At 36.3% G+C, this 20,406-nt stretch overlaps 1 protein-coding gene across 6 annotated transcripts in view; it reads right to left on the bottom strand.

Annotated features, from left to right (window-relative positions):
* The window catches only part of LINGO2 (leucine rich repeat and Ig domain containing 2), a 512,261-nt gene that overhangs the window by 224,486 nt on the left and 267,369 nt on the right, over positions 1-20,406 (bottom strand). Inside the window, exon 1 of one of the 6 annotated variants that reach the window (XM_069001994.1) lies at positions 4,961-5,002. The exons of the other annotated variants lie outside the window; for them this stretch is intronic. The gene's annotated coding sequence lies outside the window, so the exon portion shown is untranslated. Of the gene's footprint in view, positions 1-4,960; positions 5,003-20,406 lie in introns of those variants that run through there. 6 annotated transcript variants of the gene reach the window in all.

Genomic DNA, 20,406 nt, shown 5'->3' with positions numbered 1-20,406 from the left:
GTACAGGAAAATATAATTCTACCGTGGAATCTAAAAGTTTGTCTCTCTTTGTAATTGTGATCTGTCTGTAACGCTTGAAAGCTGTTGTCACTCAATACCTGTGGTTAGCTGGGTTACTGATGTAGTGTTAAAGTGCCATGGAATATAGGTAATTCACACACAATGTATCTATCTATCTATCTATCTATCTATCTATCTATCTATTTATCTATGTATAAATAAAATCATATATAAAAACATATATACTTTACATATACATATATATGTATTATATGTATATGCTACATATATATAATATATATGTAGATGTATTATATTATTTATGTTATATGTTATTATGTATTATTATATTAAATGATATATGATATGATATGATATGATATGATATGATATGATATGATATGATATGATATGATATGATATGATATGATATTATTATATACCCTGGAAAGACACATTAATCAAGGACATAACAGAAAGACAAAAGAATATATCTTCATTGTAAATAAATGATGAAAAAATTATTACATGAACTTATTCTCAAGACCTTGGGAGTCTAATTAATCTTCTTTCAGAGCTTGGAAGTCTAACTTCCACAACCTCTTTTTCTCTCTTCCCACCCCCCAAAGAAACCCAAACCAACAAACCAACAAAAAACAAACAAACAAAGAAAACCAACCAAACAAAAAAACCCCACCCTGAACTTTTAGAGTGAGCAAGCTGATATTTTTCACAGACATGAAAAACAACACTGACCTGTCACAATGCACACTTTCCATAAGGTAGTATGCATCACTTGAAAATACTTGCCAGTGTTGACATACAGCACTTTTCTTCTTAATGTAACAACTGCAAAGTCATGAACAAAACTATGCCTTTTTTTTCAACTATTCTTTTTGTTTAAGTCATTCCATGATTCAGGAGAAAAGAATATAACAGAGCTGTCAAACATGTCACAGGCAGTTTTGCGTTTGTTTGTCTGATACAGTGGGAGAGCTCTGAAATGCAGGAGAACTATATTCAAATCCAAACAAGACCCTATAGAATTGCCATATAACCAGTGTGAAATTCACAGATTTAGAGAGAAGAAAATCAGGAAAACTTGCACTGTATTTTCTTCAGCAAGAATGCCTTAAAATTCTTGCAACATTCTAGCATCGATTTTACTCACTTTGGTAAGACCCTGATACAGTTTACCTCTGAAATTCTGGCCTGCTTTGAAGGACCACAAATTCCTGGATTACAGTAATTCTTGAAAATCTACTAATATTATAGTATTTGAAAGAAGAGCCAGAGATTAATACCAAGCTTAGTGAAACAAAATAAAATGTTTCATGTAGAAAAACGTAGAATCATAGTGTCATTTAGGTTGGAAAAGGCCTTAGGGTTGAAAAAGATGATCAAGTCCACCCATTAAACTACTGTTGCTAAATCCACTACTAATCTATCTCTCTAAGTGCCACATGTATGACTCTTTTAAATATGTCCAGATATGGTGACTCAGCCACTTCCTGGGTCACTGCTTGGCAACTTCCAGTGCTGGGCAACTTTAGTGAGGAAATATTTCCTAATCTAAACCTGCCCTGGTGCAACTTGAAACCATTGCCTTGTGTCCTACCTCTTGTTACTTGGGAGAAGAGACCAACCCCCACCTGGCTACAACCCCCTTTCAGGCCATTCTACAGAGTGATGAGGTATCCCCTGAACCTCCTCTTCCTCAGGCTAAACAACCCCAGCTCCCTCAGCTACTCCTCACAGGACTTGTGCTCAGTCAGTGTTCAGTGTTCTGGAATTCAAGAAAACTTGACAAAAACCACTTTTATCACAGGTTTTCACTCAATTTAAAATAATTAAAACAAATTGGAACAGTATAAATATTTTTTATTTTAATCTTATTTTCTTTGGGTCTTGAGTTCCTTAGGAATAATCACCAAAATGAAGACCTTGTGCAGGCATCAGTGCTGTGAATGTTTTGGTTAACTCTAACAAAAAACCTTTACTACAGCAGCATATTGAAAAAAGATAATTGAACCAACTATGTCCTGCTCACTACACATGTAAGGTCACACAAAGCAAAACCACCTACTAATAACTGTAAGAAAAAAGCCAGACAGTTCCATTAGATTGAAATGCAGAGTAAGTTATGTGCAAAAATCAAACCTAGGCTGCATGAAGGAATGGAACAAATAGTGATTAAAGGGAGACTACTCATCTTCCTAGTTTCAATGTCAGTAGTTTGCTGACACAAATAAGGAATCCTCAAATATTTATATGTTGAATGGGAGATATTTGACTGTCATAACCCTTCATATCACATGATTACATGAAATGTTTTTATAAATATATATATGTTTGTAAACCATGCATCTTATGTGTTGTATTATTTATGGAGTTCTCTATCAAAATTTAAATTATAAACTAAAGATATGAAGAGACAACAAGCAGAAAATAAATATGTGCACACACACGTTTGAATCTCAAGAGGTATATATTACTCTGTTTGCATTTATCTCCTTGAAGCTATGTTAATGTAATATAATTAAAACAGCTAATGACAGTGAAGAACACTACTAAACACTTCTAAAAATGTGTGTTGCTAGGCACCCCAGTTTATTACTTTCTATATGAAAATATATGTATAATCAATAAATTAACTGAATACGAACTTGTTTCACAATTGGAATTCAGTGACAAGGTCACATGAAAATAAAACACCTGAACAGAGGACCCTTCCAGTTAAAGATGCCTTTTCTAAAAAGACATTGCAGTCATGGCCCATAGCCATTCAAGGACTACACTGAGAAAGCCTGATGCTTCCCCTTCACCTGTGTCTCACTGTGTTTCATAATAGAAGATAAAGAAATGGATTGTCCCACTAGGTAGGTTTAATTAGTCCATCATTTAAATTACCAGCAAAAGAAATTAGTGTTACCATTGTCTCATCAAGAAGAGAACAAAAGTGAGACCAATTCTTTTATTCCACCTGATTTACCCTGATTTCACTGGGACCTTTTTCTCTGTGCCTTGGTGCAGTGATGCCCTTATCACTGTTTTGTTACTGTATTTTTAAATTATTGATAGGTGACATTTCCCAATTGGCTTCTGCTTCCTCTTTAAGTCCAATGAAACAGACACCTGCACTCATTAGTTAAAAACAAATCTGCCTTCATCTTCATGTTTTATCTTGACTCCCACAAACCAGTGGCCAGATTGGACATACTTATCATTGTACTGTCTTCTAATGGACCCCGCTTTGGTCCCTGGATTGTTTACAAGGCTGAGCACTGAATTTGGCTGACTACTCTTAATAAGGTTTGGGGTTGCTTGAAGGATAAGAAATGGAAGTGGCCATTTAAGAAGCAGTTATAACTTTTTCAGACTGACTGGTAATAGTTAGAAAGCAATAAGTAAGGGAAGACAGGGTGAAAAAGACACAATAGTGACAGAAAGACAATTAGCACCTGGTCATTTCATAACAATATGGGTTTGCATTGTCCTTTTTGTTACCATTTCTGCTGATACTTCGTCTTGATTAGTGTTTGCTCACTGTCTTAGTTCTCTGCCAGTCTTACCATGTCATCCAAATCCAGCTATCTGCTGGCAGAAAAACACTGATCTCTTCAATTATTTTTCCTCAAAATTAATTAGAATTAATTTTTGTAATTTTTGCTTAGTTTGCAAGTGTCTTTTTCTACCATGGTCTCATTTCTTTGTTCTCTATGTTATTTGAAATTTCATCTCTGACAGGTAAATTCAGTTGAATTAAATTAAAGTTTTGCTTGATGGTTCCTAAGACCATTCATCCATTTCCAACAATAATTAAGTGGAACCATGTACAAAAAATTATGCATGAAATAGAAAAGCTGAAAGGAAAAGCAGTACGACAGAATAATCTACTTATTATATTTGCTCATAAACCACAACCATGTCCAATATAAACGTGCGACAACAGCAAGCCCAAACCTTGACAAAAACAGCTTCCATAAAGGCACATCCTTTTACACGCAGTGAATAAGGTTACCTGGCACTGACATAGAATAATGGTGTAAACTGAAAGTCTTTGTTCATGTATCTTTGGAATTGAAAACTAATCTGTTTGCACTATGCCTTCAAGAAGAAAAACTGCCTAGATCTGAAAAATGCTGGATTTACACTTTTCAGAAAAACTTGAATTTCTTCTGTCCATAAAACTGTACTCATGTAGATCATGTACCATCTTTAGGCCCCAGACTCAAGAAATCAATAACAAAGCTCATCAGATTTAAAGGTACTAGCCACTCAGCATGCAAACCCCACAGGGAAAATAATGTTTTATTATTTAGGCTTTCACAGAGTAGAAGGGCAGAAGTTATCCTGAAACATACTATCTCAGAAATTCTTTTGACTGTGAGAATCTGATGATGACCTGATTTTCATGTCATTCATTTATATTTGTCTATAAAACCAAAATAATTATACTGTATTACAAATCTTTTTTGTGGCCCACCAAGCATGCTGCAGTAGCAGAAACAGCTGAACAGTTCTATATATTAACCACAAATTCAATTTTTATGAACCAACACAAAAATATGACAATGCTCAGACAAAAGCTTGCTTCAAAATACCAAATATCATGGCAGCTTAGAGAGATGGAGAAATTACATGCTGCTATGTAGTTACTATTAGAAATAACTCAAATTTATGAGATGTCCATGAAAGAAATTTTTTTATGAATCATAAGTGGAAATTTTATTCATATTTAAGAAAAAAAAAGGCAAATAATTCATCCCAAGATTTAAACCCATATTTTTTGCAGTAATATTTTCTTCAGTAAGAAAGAACATTAACATATGTAGTATTCTAAATAACAGTCAAAATTACTATGTTCTCTTTTGTTAAGAAAACAGAGATTTTCACCACTATACATGTTTTAATGCAGTCTTTGAAAATTAGTACATATAATAAAATAGTAATAAGTTACCTGTATGGGAAGGGTTGAAATTCGTATAGATGTTCACTGACAAAAATGATACCTCAGGGTGTTCATATCTAGAGACAAATACAGGGAGTTCTTCAAAATACTAAGGTTCAGATATATAGACCATCCATCTGAGTTCAGTGTTCACTTGGGCAAATGGACTTCAATGCCTCAGGATTAGGGTACTTGATATCTATGAGAATTTAATACTAAATAAACAATGATTTCAAACTTTTGGCAAAGACGCACAAGTAAAAGCCCTTCTTTCTTAAGAGCAGAACATAACCCAATCAAGGTAATTTTCAAGGATTTATTTTTTCCTTTAGATACTTTTGACACTTTAGAAGCAGAAAAATTCACTATAGGGAAAACTACCAGGGTACTATAAACAGAACCATCCGAAAGAGATGCTGTGCGGCAGTATGCAACCAGACTGTGAGGGGGTGTCTTGCAATCCACCTTACCTCTGCAGTGTACCCAGCTAAACATATCTAATTCAAGCTCGAAAAAAAAAAAAAAAAAGAAAGAGAGGAGACTTTAAAAACCAACTTCAGCAGCTTTTCAATTAAAAAAAGCCTTAACAGAATTAAACCCCTGATTTTTCTCAAAATAAAGCCTGTTCACCCACATTCTCAGTGATGATGTTGTCTAAACACTGAAGAACCAAGTTAAAGAGCTTTGCTTGGTGAAAAACACATAGTCCCTGAATATTCTCTTAAGACTAAGAGAAAAATATACTTAAAAATAACTCAAATTCACTTGGTGCCAATCCTAATGTTTAGGCTAGTTTCTATTTTTTTTTCTTTTTTAATTATGACAAAAAAACCCAGGTAAGTAAAAAATTTTTACTCTTAGAAAAATTCAGCATTTTTCAAGGCATTCCATACTTGTCATATGCCATAATTGTACCTTAATCCAAGGCTTTTCTTGTATTTAGAAAAGGGAACTTGTCAAGTTAGAAACCTGTCTATTGCATCTTATGCTATCATTGCTCAAGAGCGGCACCTATACACTATTCCAGCTTAGGTTATCTGTGATTGATTTCATGGTTGCTCAAGTCCATACACAATAAATGAACTCATATACACTACTGGATTATAGTTTTAGAAGTAATGAAGAAGAGTTCAAGCCCTTGCAGAACTTGAGTCTATTTTCACTACATTTACAGTCATATGCATCATAGACACAAAATAGAATAATTCTGTTATGAGATACATTTTAAGCATAATGTTTGCATTTTTAAGGAAAGGAGATTCCAGTGTTTCAATTTATTTCAGATTATTTTCACTTCCCCAACTGAATACTGTATAGAACAGTAATACTGGATGTAAGTAGTTAACTTTAACTTGACTATTTCTGCTATTTATAAGATGAATGCCCTTTAGAGTAATCACATTTTCATAGATAAAAAACACCTGCAGTACTAAGCTAAAATTTCTCTTCTGTTTAAAATACAGAAAACCTAATTAGCTCAGGGGTAGAAAGGCCATTCTTATGACCATAGTTTAACTATAAATCCTCCACATTTAAGAGAGGTGTTTTTTTTTAATTTTTACTTTAAAACAATAGTTCCTGAGGGGCAAATGACATCTCAGACTAAGAGCTGATGGACTGATTGAGATAGGCATACAAAAAAGACTCCTAATCTGAAAACAAACAAACCACCAAACAAAGGAATACTTGAAAATAGACTTTTACTTCTGACACAACTCAAATACTCATTTCCTACAGAAATGTTTCCTACAGAAATTAGGCAGCATATGATAACAGTATTAGTCAAATGGTAAAAAGCACCACAAGAAAAAAAACCCAACCCAAACCAAAGAAATGTTAAGATGCAACTTCACCAATGAATATATCCCTAATTCTAAAACAACTGCAGCCATAAAGTTGTAACAAGACGACAGGTAGAACATTGTCAGGTGGCTTTGCTTCCACACATAGCATAGCTGCCTAGCTCTATCTAACAATTATTGAAGTTCCACTGCAGTCTGTTATAATAAAGGAACGCAGTGGATATAGCCGTGATAACACAAGAGGATTCATCCAGAACAAACAATCCACAGAGGAGAAGAGAAAGTGTAAAGGAGAAGAGATCTGAAAGCCCTGAGATTTATTAATAACATTAGTAGCAGCAAAGGGAAGTCAGGTTTTTAGGCAAGATTTTTTAACTTAGAGGTCTAATTTTAGATGTTGGGATCCTCATGAGTGGCCCTATTTGAAAAGTTAATTGCTATCTTCCATAAAGTCTGAAAAATAATCTGTTGAGAATGCCAAAGGAGACCTAGACCTGTAATTAATAACAAATGCCATACTCTGTAGTCCCTCACTTCAAATCTTACATGGCAACGACAAAATATTTCTGTGACAAAATCCTGTGAAGCACACTGAGAATGTGAAATTAGCACTTACAGGCAGTAAAGAGCTTTGTCAAAATATTTTTGCTGTTTTGCAATAAATTTCCACAGATGTGGCAGACACTCTGCCTGGGCTTCACTATTGATTTTGTGTAATTTGGGATGTTAAAGGCCAACATACTTCCTGCATTTTCACAAGAACACATAGACTCAATAGTTTATGGATATTACCTATATAAAAATAAAAGACAAGAAGGTCTAAATACAGCTAATCAGAAAATGACTCCTGAAATGGCTTTGTGATTAAAAAGAATACTTTAAAATATTTTTGTAAAAAATATTCCATTTTTCCTTGGGAAGGAGGAAGAAAAAAGCTGTCATGTCTTCTACCTGACTTAAATTTTCCTGTGTCAATCTGTTACCTTCTGCCAATCTCTAATAATTTTTAATCAGTTCTAGAATACTGACTAAGCCAAACATCATGATGGTTCATCCTAGATGCACAACAGAACCTCTATACTTCCTGAAGAAATAACAGAAGCAGGTAGTTTCCAAATAAATGTTTCTTAAAGATACATTGTTCCAAAAACTGGTGGTTTGGATTTTTGTTTTCTTCCCCTTTTTTGCCTTTTCCTGGTGTGCTCTGATTAACGATAGGACAGTTTACATCTTCTACAGCTTATACCAAAAAACATATAGATCATGGATAGCCCAATATTGGCAGAATGATAAACCAAAATTTATGTCTGTCCCCTGGATGTCCCATTGCAGAAACTTGCACAATTTCATTTTTTAAGTCCATAAATGAAGCAACGCTCTCTGGAGGTCTTACACTCCACAATAAAACAGCCTGACTTTGACTTAAGGAAGGGGCATGCCGAAGTGTACAAGAATTGAGCGAAGTATTTGCCAAACTCAGATATCTTCCTAAACCAAACAAACAATCAAATGCCCTCTTTTTCCTCAGTAACGCTTTTGAATCTGTCAGATAACTTGGTATGTTTTCTTAAGAAATTTATGGAAGTTAAACAAAAATACAGAGGGATTAGTACAATGCCAGTCTTGTGAAATCAAGTCTCTTTCCTCTTAGCATCCTGAATTTCAACTAGGACACCATTCAAAAAATTCATGTACAGTAGGACATGAAAAATTCCCTTAAATTGGAAGCCAAAAAGGACTTTGTAAAAAGACTCACTGTCTACTTATTTCCAAACTTTTCTCTTTCTACAAGATGGAGTATTACAGAAGGTTTGAGATACTTACACATCACACAGTCTGAGTGTTAATCACTATTAGTATTGTGACTCGGTCAGCAGTCTAGGCTTCCAGGGTAATTAAAATTCAATACACAAGTGAAAAATAGAACACAGAAAAAATATTAATGGTGAGATAACACAGAGCTTCTTCCAATTTCAGCATTGTATGAACATAACAGCAGTGCAATAAGAAGAAAAAAACCACCCAAAAACTCTGAACTAGTTAAGCTACTGAACTCTTGCAGCTAAATGTTAATGCTTTAGCATGCCAAAATTTAGAGAAGGATTTAATTTTGATACTGTAGCAAAATTTAGTATGTGAAACTCCTTCAGTGTTTTTCAGACATATAAATACATAATTTTTAGCAGAAATAAAATACATTCAGTAGAATGTAGATAAGATAAAAGCTACACTTATACTCCTCAGAACTTGAGAATATATTGATTGTAATTTTAGACCCAACCATACTGCTTTACTGGCAGTACTTCGGAGATGGCAACGCAAACCAAAAACAACACAGAAGATCTTCAAAAAATCTTGCTAGCATGTAATTCAAAGGAGAAAAAAGAAAGCTGAAAGAAACAACCCTCCCTGGGATTGCTCTTTTTTTTTTCCTATTCTTTTTCTCTACAGTGACTTAATGAATTCTAATGAAATTACATGCTGGTGAAAAAGTCTCGAAGGATTTCACCCATTTACTTCAGATACAATTCTAACTTTGGATTTGAAATTCATAATAATGCATAACAAGAAGAAACCCCACTTGTTTTGTTTGATACTTTTCTCACAATCAATGGGGAGAGAAGAAATGGACTCTGATCAGCTTCCTAAAGACACATCACCACCCTAGAGAGCAGCTGGTCCTTTACAAAAGCAGAAGTGCATGCATCCATGAATGTAGGTATGCTTGCATATCCTTTAGACATCTGCATTTTCATGAGGATTGATGTATTATTTTCAATGAATATTCTGATTTTATTAATTTTATTTGTTTCCTCTCTGCAATGTTTACTGCTGGAAAATTCTGCTGTATCTTGTTAGGCTGCAGATAAATTTTTAATTTGACAACAGCTGCATAGTCTTAAAAGGATAAATTTACATACTGAAACAAACTAGAAGAGATAGAAGGAACATATTCTGTGGCTTTCACATTGCTGATAATGGCTGTTGTACATCTTCATATCCATATTTATTGCCTCTTGTGACACATTAGCCATAATTATTACACATTACCAGCCCAGTCCTGTATTAATCAAATTTATTCTTTTACTTTTAGGTAAGGCAGATTTGTAATTTTGATTATGATATGCTCCATTAGAAAGGAAAGAGCTTCTGGCAAGACAGTACACTAGATTCATTAAAAAGGAAAAAAAAAAAGTGAATACAAAAATGCAACTTGGAGTGTTCTGGGATGTCCCTTAAGCATGAAAAGAAGCAGCAGGAATAACGCTCACTTTTTTCAATACAGACCCACAGAGGTAGAGAGGGAAGATTAGGGGATAAGAAAAAGTGAAACAAGATGAAAAAGAAGAACTAACAATCTGAAGCCTGAATACAGTTAATTGGGAATGTTTAAAAATGGCAGAGAGATGGAACACCTCTCCTGTAAAGAAAGGCTGAGAGAGTTGAACTTGTTTAGACAGGAGAAGACTCCATGAAGATTTAGCTATGGCCTTTCAGTACTTGTAAGAAAGATGGAACATACCTTTTAGCATGACCTCTTGTGACAGGATAAAGGGTAATGGTTCTAAATGAATTATTGTATGATTCTTTAAGAGACACCAGAAAGCTGAAATTGGCTGAAAACAGTTCTCACATGTACCTGCATCTTCTCAGATTGCCCTTGTAGAGGACAGGGTTTGTTTAACAAAGCTGAAGTGTCCTGTCATCTAAGTCCTTTGGCCTAACAGGTGAGGAGATACCTGAGTGTGTATTCCCCTTTCCTTTCTGCAGGACTGTTCTGGGCACACAGATATAAAGTCTCCGCAGCTTCACGAATTCTCTCTCCTCATTGTTCACTCTTGTTTCCATTTATGCAGCAGGTCTCTAACTTCAAAGATTTTCATGGCTATTTCATATGGATTGCCAACATGTCTCTTGCACTTCCTTTGAGGTTATTTTTTCCTTAACCTTTGCAGTAAAATGCCATGGGGCCAATTCAATATAAACAAAGCACTCTAGATCTTTTTCAGAAGAGTGGACAAGGGTCAGGAGAAAAATATTAGTGCTAGTGAAAGCACTGATTTCCAGAAATGTTAGAAGATTTTTTTATCATAACAGAAAAGCTACCTGGTACTTCTTGCAGCTTATAAAACAAATAAATTAAAAGAAGCTCACAGAAATTCTTCATTAAGCCAATACTGAATTTAGCATTTAAGAGTGCTTCATCCAAGGCACCTCTCTTCTCTGTCTGTCTTCATGCCTTGCCATTTTTTTCCATTTTCTTCTTTGATTACATTTAGCTTGGGCAAAACACATCTTACCTGCTTTTTTTCATGCAATATCATTGGAAGACATTGGTTTGTGAAGTAATTTTGGCCATTAATAGTGAGATTAGTTTATCATAAAGATTGTAAAATATTCTTTTTCTCTCTACAAATATATTATAAGGTGAGAAGTGCTCATGTCTACTCCACAAAGAATAAATCAGCTCTAGCACAGAGTCATAAAGAAGCAAATTAAAAAGTTACTTTAATTAAAACGTTTTAATGTGTAGGAATACTGAATAAGCTTAACTTACTGATAAATTAAGCACAATTAATTATGAAGTGAAAATTCACTTTTGTCACCAACTGCCTTCAATATCACCATCTTGCCATCTCAAGAGCTAATTTATTCATCAGTGCTGAAAATAAAACCTTTTCTGACAGTTACAAAAAAAATGTTCAACATTGTGTACAGTTTTGATATTATAGATTCATTTTCTTTTTACCCTTTCTACATTATGTTTTATTTTGCTGTAGGATTGGTTGCTAGAGGCATAAATTTTGATCAATAATGTAACACAGCTAAGCATTTTCTTTAAAAAGAATTAACTATCTAGTAAGGTACAACAAAGCAAATTTCAACAAGAATATTTTATAAGGAAAATTACAAGGAGGACCATAATTACCAGTTTTGTGCAGAGTCTTTCAGGATTTCTTCTAGATAGGGAGAAGTTTGTTGGGAAAATTGTTGTAGCATGTATTTATGAACTGATAAGCCTGGTCTCTAGAAGAACATTAAGTCATCTTAAAACTCAGTTCATTGACCATGTGGCAAATATCTGAGGTCTCAAATGTAAAAATGCTTTGCATTATAAAGGTCTCTCAGGACTTTTTTCTGACAAATGATTTCTTTTAGCGTGAGTGAGGCACTGTCCCACAATTAAATAAAATCTATAAGGGCTGGCATATTTTTAAATTTTTATTTGCTATTACTCTTTGAAAGTCATTAAAGCATAAGGAAATTATGGAGGTGTGTTTCCAGTACCAGTAATTGTAAAGAAAAAATTAAACAATTATAAGCCAGGACTCACAGAAGAATTACACTTATGCATGTGTAAAGTCCAAATACAAGATTGTGGACCCTAACTAACTGCTGCATAGGTCAGGACATGCTTTCTTTACCAGTATTGGATAGTTAGCTTTCAAAGTGATTCTTATACCATTCCATTTTTATATTACTTTAAAGTCCACTTTGTAATATAAATATCAGAAAAGATAGCAAAAATGTTTTGCAGTTTCACATACTAGAATGTTTTCTGCTTTTTTTAAAAGTAAAGAGCACTTTTAAAAATGGGATACTATGTTCCCTTAATGAGCCTTTCTTTTCTTCTTTCATCACAGGAAAATGCTCATCAGAACTTAATTAAAGGGTTATAAATTCTTCTCCAAAGCAGCTGAAGACTGGATGTAGTTCAAGATGAAACAAATGGATGATCTAAGGTTTAAAACCAACCCTGAAAAATACATAAAAATTCTTAAAAGTAAAACAAGAGTTTCCTTGAATCCTACCTGATTTCACAGAGCTTTAATTAGGGCTTTATTAGGGGAGAGAGGTCAACAAGAAGGGTTCAGAGAATTTACTAACCTCTTGTGCTTACAGATGGAACTGAAATGAATGGTGAAATTGTGTAAGAATGTCTGAAATAAGGTAAGGGAGGTTTTAAAATAAATATCATGACCTCTCTATTTCTGAGCTGTTAGTGCTTGAGATTACCTCCTCCACTGTTCTGTGGTCTGATGAAAGTCCAGCAGAACTAGTTTATTGTCCTGTCTCTTGAAAACTACAAAGTCTCCCTCCAGAAATCACAGAATATTCTGAGTTGGAAGGGACCCAGAAGGATCATCAAATCCAACTCAAAAAAGGGGCATCAGCTGAACAAAGAGGTCAAGAAGTAACTTGGGTAATATTTACTAATAAAGTAGCTGCATGATATCCCAAAACAAAAGAAAATGTTATGAAGGTAAGAGAATCATACATTTGTTATGACATCAGGGAAGGGACTGCTGACATTCCTTGTTTTGATAAGTTACAGCTTCAGCACAAATTGGACAGTGGTCATGGTTCTGGATGTATTTTTAAGGAGAGAGGAATGGAAAAATGTTGTTAAATAAGCATAAATTTTCATGTGCTTGCTTCCAAGATGTTCCAATTTATAATGTTTATGATAAGACATAAAACACAGAAAAATGTCTGTGACTTTGCAGACGTAACCACATACTGAAAATACACTACACGGTGTTTAACTTCAGTTTTCTCTCTCCCTTTCTCATCTCTCTCCTTTTCATCTTTGTAATATTTTGATCAGTCTAGTCTTCATTCTCTTTCCAGCTGTATTGTTTTATTTCCTCTTGCTACAGCTTCTGCCCTACTTTCTGGGATGCTCTTCTCTCCGTGTCATTTATGACCCTTCCACCCACCCACACCTACTGTTTGCAAAGCATGTAAAAAACATCTTTTCATACCTCTACTAAATTAGCAGATCAAAGAGCAGCCTTTCCCCAATGATTTTATAACACTTTCACTGCCACAGATGTCTCACAGACAGCAAGAGAAAACCAATATGAAGAAACAAACCCGAAATAATAAAGATGAGAAATTCAGGGATTCCTCAGCTCTATTCTTAATGCAACTGAAAACACAAGAAATGCCCTAGAAATTTTCATTTAAAAGAAGAACAGAGAACTGCTAACTTAAAGTGGCTTAGCTTATTTGATCAAATTGATTCTGATAACCTACACTAACTGAGGAACTGGACATGCCCAGAAGTACCTTGTGGAAGTTAATATGAAGAAGCATAATAGCCTAACAGAAGAATCTTGTAGCTGCTATATTGAAATGACATGGTGACGTGAACATGACAGGCATCTTTATTCCAGAGTTAGATCAAACACCACTCAGTTTACCAATACGAGAATGAAAGAAGATCTTGAAAATGAAGGTAGGTGTTTGATTTTAACCCTGCGAAACTGATCTTGAAGAAATACATTTATATAGTTAGTACAGTTATAGTCAAGTAGACTCACCCACTGTTCTCAGCTAAGGGAAGCAGACACAATAGGTCTTATAACATTTACTCTTCTTGAGGCTTATTTATACTTCGTCTCAACTGATGGCAGGGTACAATTCTGGATTTCTCAATAGAATCACAGTAGCATTTGGTCCTGGGAAAATTCTCTGTGCTAAATGGAATCTTTTCCCAGCCAGAACAACACAAGGGAGCCAAGGTATAAATTACAAATTGTCTCAGGACAGCACTTAGGCTCCTTTCCTGTATAAAATCTATTTATGAAACTGTTCCCATACCTGTGGAAAGACATCTAACTTCACTACTTCTATTTTCTCACATTAGGAGTGTGGAATTAACAGACAAGACTTCATCTTGATGACACTGCTTGCTACAGTAATGACATATGACTTTTTTTATATGTCAAAGACCATAGTTATATTAAGATGAAATCTTCTACTTTCTCTTAGGAGTGTTCAATATTACAGTATGTTTAAAATATTGCTCACAAAAGTGATAGTAATTTTTTTACACCAAAAAAAGAGAAAAAAACAAAAAAAGAAAAAAGTATGTTATACTTAATTATAGTGTTTACTGATGCAGTTCCCCAAATCATCTTTTCTTTCTCATTCATGTTAATATGCTAAAAATTACATGGACAGCAAAAAAGCTTAGGACTATAAATCATTGTTAAAGCTGCAAATGAATTCCTTATTAAATGAAGGTGTTTTAGAAATGCCAGAAGAAGATCAAGGTAGGGAAAAGGCTAAAGAAAAGGCTTATTAATATAGTCAGGAACTGAAGAGTGACAGGAATTAGATGGCATTCTGAAGTAGCTAAAAATAAGGGCTTAAAGAGTCAACAGTAATACTTTTTACCTGTCCCATGACTTATTGGCAGCACTGCTTTTAAGATGAGTACTTTTTCAGTAATGAATCACTTTTGGGGTGTGACATAACTTTTTAGTCAAATTAGTCTCTGTTTCCTTTAAACATTAATTGTCCAGATTTATCTCTGATGCAATTCCTTTGACTTCTAGCAAACTGTGACAGGGATGAATTGTTGCCTTGATCATTGTACCTATGAAATTAAGACAGCACTCTACTATTCTGCTCTTAAAAAATGAAGAAATTACATCCATAAAGCCTTTCTTGGTTTTCTTTAGGTAAAATGACAAACAAGTACAGCTGTAAACTAAAACAACCACACTAGTAACTTTTAAAGTTATGCATCTGTTACTATAAGCTGATTTTGGAAAAGATGACAGCAAGAACTAGACTACAACAAAAATAAGGGGGAATCTCAGAAGTTTGTAGCCAAGTTTTTATATCAACTTCATATTTCCTAAAGGAAAGTGCATTAACATGTTTTCAATGTCTATATAGAAAATTTGGTTACAGTTTCCAGTAGCTGACCAATTGCTCCCATTTTAACAGCAAGAGTGTGCAAAATCTTTGTACCTAAGAGCATGTGGTTTTCTCAAAGCTGAACTACTTTTCCTCACAGTTTAAGTCCCTTGATAATTTCCCCAAGCTGAACATGCTGACATTTCATGCCAGTTAAATTTCATAACTAATTCCTTGAAGTGGTTAGTGAACTTAAGAAAAAAGATGCTGATAAGACTTTCCCCCTTCTTCTTGGGAATAACATTAACCACAGAATCACAAATCTACAACTCTACAGAATGATTTTGAAAGGAAGCACACTTTGGAGGTCATCTAGTCCCACCCAGTTCTTAAAACAGGACTACTTAGATCATGATGCTCAGGATCATGCCCAGTTTATACTTGTACACCTCCGAGGATGGATATCTCATAATTGCTTTAAGAAATCTGCATCAGTATCTAATCCTCCTCATGGATAAAAAAACAGCAAGTAGCCAACTAACAAACAAACCAACCAAATAACCAAATAACCAACGAACCAAAAATCTTCTTATACTTAATGGGAATCAAAGCAAGCTACAATTTTCAAAATAATTCTGAAAGGTACATTCCTGACATACTCTAAAGTGAGGCATGCAGGTAAGTTTACACAAAATTATCTGTTCTGCATAACAGAATTACAAGTTTTTTTCTCCTCCAAAGATATCTTCTAGATGTATTTTCACTTTCTGGAGGGCAAGAATTTTCAAGAAGGACTGAACACCTTCCAATTTAAACACATTTTAAACACACTGAAGAAACAAGGTATTTTTGTGCAACCTGAATCATGAGTAAGAGGTGGTGATGTTAAAGCAAGAAAGTGGCAAGTGTCCTGGGGCAAGTTTAACCTCTGGAAAGCACTCCTGTTCTTCAATACTACCTCCTACCACGTGCAAAGTGTAAGGAGGGGGCTGGATCCCTTTCCAGTTTGGCTGGGGTGTGCAGTTTGTGAGGTCAGGTGGTGCTGGGTTCCATGTGGTGAACAATATTGTGTGAATCATTCACCTATCTTACATACTCTTGATGTCGTGAAGATTTTTTGCCTTTTCTTTTATACCTGTTATACATTTTTTACAACTTCTGTATTCTTAGTGCTTTTTGCCTACATTCTTGGACTTGTTTGTCAAGCTAAGAGACTAAACATTTTAGAAGTTTTGTAGTTAGGGATCAGTGTGCCCCAGACCCCAAGGTGGTCTCCAGAACACATCCTGTAAACTAAGATAAAACCATCCAGGGGAAGGCTCCTTGGGGAAGGGGTCTCACTCGAGCCTCTCACTGGGGAATTTTTGACAGATATGCTAATTAGTAAGACCTATAATGTTATACCTGACCTTTTGGGAGGGGGCATTTTGGCGGGGTGCATTTCAATGCATATGACCTAAGGATGCTTAAAATAAATTCTAAGGTAAAATCCCTTTTCCCCTTCTAACCGTGTATGACTCTTGATTTTAAGACCAGGAAAAGGCATCACTCTCCTGTAAATTGTTGTTCTTACTGTTCATTTTCTTATTCATAAACCAATATGAGACTTGAAGGATTGAGATAACAACGGATCTTCCCAGAGTGGGTTGGAAACAAATTTGATATACACATTTTTTTTATTGCATACAGAGGCACTGGTCACAATGTTGCTTTGTCTGTTCATGTGGTTGGGGTGCTTGACACTGTATTATTCTCCCATATATGCACTATGTGTTCCCCCTGATTCTCTTTTTCAGAGCAGCAAGATGGTAACATCAAGGTCAATGAGGGTCATTTGGAATGTGTACTCAGTGCTATGGTCCTGCCCTTACCTCACGTATTACCTCTGAGAATTCAATAATAATTGTACACAGTCTGTGGAGAGAACAGCAGAGGATAATTTTCCTCACCTTTCACCCCCTTTTTCTTCTTCAGGCATGTTACAAGAACTTTTGAGAATTTTGAATTTCCTTTGGATGTTAAGGAAAGCATATTTTTATTACTATGTCTGCCATGTGTCCTCAAGGCAGTCTACACCACGTTTGGAGTTAAGAGAGAGATTTTTCAGAAGATAAAGGGACCTGCCCAGGAAATTAATTTTTTTAGGAGTAAAATGACAAGATGGATATTGTCAGGTTCTGATAGGTTTATTCAACAAAATAGCAGTTACATCCTCACCAACCAGCAAAAAGAAATACAAGCTTTCTTAGACACTGTTTTTGAAGGATCTATATTCCAGAGTAGAGTCAGATTGTAAAGCCTCTCTATCAAGTGACCCAAAAGAAGAATGATTTGAAGTGGGGTCCTGACTAACAACATTATTTTGAAGAAATTAAACAGGAGATTGTTCATGCAGTAGCCCTTGGGACAGTCAGGAAAGAACAAGATGTGAAAAATGCATTTTACACTGTAGCTGTAGAGAGAGGTCCTTTCCGAAGCCCCTGCAAAAATTACCCAGGTAGACTTGAAGACAGCCCCTGGGATTCTGAGGTTGGGGACACAAAGGATTCAAGGCCTGGTACATCCTGATGATACTGCTACATCCAGACATACCAGTAGCTTATGAAGGATTTGAGCTGCTTCAGGAGTGACTGGCACCAAATCGCCTCCTGGCACCCCAACTGCCAGTGCTGGGCTGGATGTTCAAAGGGATATTCCCTGCAACACAACATGCCACTGATGTTACGTGGAGTAGGTGGATCGCACATGTCCCACAATGATTTTGAATAGAAAATCCCAGTTGCCCTGGGATCTTGGAATTCATCACAAACTGTCCTGAAGACAAATATTTCAGACTATCATCATCAGAGGAAGGGAAGGTGATGTGTACTGAGAGAGGCCCTGCCATATAATCAGTTACCAGAAAATGAAAAGCGACACTCTCTTTTCTGATGGTTCCTGTCATACCGTAGTGATACATCTAAAGTGAAAAGCTGTTGTATGGACTCCTATACGTCAAGTCACAGAAGCTACTGAGGAGCAAGGCAGATAAAGTCAGGTAACAGAGCTTAAAGCCATCCAGCGGGCTTTGATATCACTGAATGAGAGAAATGGCCAGCGGTCTACCTCGGCATTGACTTGTGGATGGTAGCAAATACTCTGTGGGGGTGGCTGGAATGATGGAAAAAGACCAACTGGCAGCACAGAGAGAAGCCCACCTGGGCTGATGAATTGTGGTAAGACATTGCTGCGTGGGTAGAGAAACCGACTGTGAAAGCATGTCATGTAGATTCACATGTACTCAAAAGCTGGGCTAGTGAAGAACTTCCCAACAACAGACACATGGATTGGACTCCCAAGGTTAAAGTGTCTCAGGTGGATCTGGACTGGCAACATAATGGGGAATTGTTTGCGGCTCTGTGGGCCCATTACACCTCACGTCATCAGGGAAGGGATGCAATACACAGATGGGCTTGTGATCGAGGGGTGGGCTTAACCATGGTCACTATATCCCAGGCTATCCATGACTGTGAAAGGTGCTGCTGTCAAGCAGGCCAAACAGGTAAAGCCTCTGTGGTATGGGGGCTGATGATTGAAATATAAATGTAAAGAGTCCTAGCAGATGGATTACAGTACACTGCTGCAAACCCAACAAGGCAAGCGCTGACAGTGGTGGAAACAACCACCACTGGATGGCTGGAGACACATCCTGTCCCTCACACCACTGCCCAGAACATCATCCTGGCCATTGAAGAGCAAGTCCAGCAGTGACATGGCTCCCCTGAAAGAATTGAGTCAGACAGTGGGGCTCATTTCAAAAATATCCTCATAGACACCTGGCCCAGAGAGCACAGAATTAAGTGGGTATATCATATTCCCTATTGTGTGCCAGCCTCTGGGAAAACTGAAGAGTACAATGGACTGTTAAAAACAGCAGTGGGTGATTGAACCTTCAAATATTGGGATCTACATTTAGTGTAGGCCATCTGGTTAGTTACACTAGAGGCTCTACCAAGTGAGCGGGCCCTGTCCAATCAAAACCTCATACCATAGAAGAACATAAAGTCCCCAGGATACATATTAGGAATGGCTTAGGGAAGACAGCTTGGATTAGAGCTGCCTCAAATAAAAGCAAACCCACCTGTTGGATTGCTTTTGCTCAAGGACCTGGGTGCACTGGTTAGGTAATGCAGAAGGATAGTGAAACACCATGTGTACCTCAAGGCAATTTGACTTTTGGGAAAGAAGAGTCCGTGATATTGAATTTTATATATAATATTAGTTGCTGAATGACACTGGCACTGTATGGCATAACAACTATGGACAATGAGTATGGAGTGCTCCAGAGACACCAGTTATGTGCTCCTTATGAAGCTTGCAACAACCCCATACCACACCAGTCCTCCTGCTCTGAAAGAGAGTTAGGATGGATAGAACGCACAGCCATGGACTAAATTAACTTAAAAGACATTTTGGAGGGAGAGCCATTGACTATGGGAATCATAGCTGTGCTTATGTGTATGTACATATTTATATATATATATATATGTATATAGTTGGAAGATGTAGGATGTGGGCATGATGTCCATGGTGTAGAATAAGGGGTGGAAATGCTCTGGTTCTGGCCAGGACAGGGTTAATTTTTGCTGCATCCACGAGGGGCACGGTCAGGACTGTGGGGTTATTGGATACCATCTCACACCATGAGCAGCAGAGATGGAGGGATTTACCAGAGTGTGCCATTGAGTGTCACTGGATTCCGCGTGGTGAGCAATGGCATGGGAGTGGTTTGCCTGTCTTGTGCACTCTGGTATTAGTATTAGTATTGTCATTTTGCTCTTCATTTTCTTATTTCATTGCTCTTTCTAGCTAATTGTTCTTATTTCAATACTGCATCTTTACCTCTTAGTGCCTTCCCTTCTTGCCTCCATTACCTCTTAGTGCCTTCCCTTCTTGTCTCCATCCTGCCATGGCAAGGAGGGAAGGAAGAGTGAGCAAGCAGGGTGTGGTCTGGGTTGT

This window comes from Aphelocoma coerulescens, assembly GCF_041296385.1.
Source record: "Aphelocoma coerulescens isolate FSJ_1873_10779 chromosome Z unlocalized genomic scaffold, UR_Acoe_1.0 ChrZ, whole genome shotgun sequence".
NCBI classification, from domain to species: domain Eukaryota; kingdom Metazoa; phylum Chordata; class Aves; order Passeriformes; family Corvidae; genus Aphelocoma; species Aphelocoma coerulescens.
Note: the sequence above shows the minus strand (reverse complement) of the source record. Positions and strands in the feature narration are given on the sequence as shown.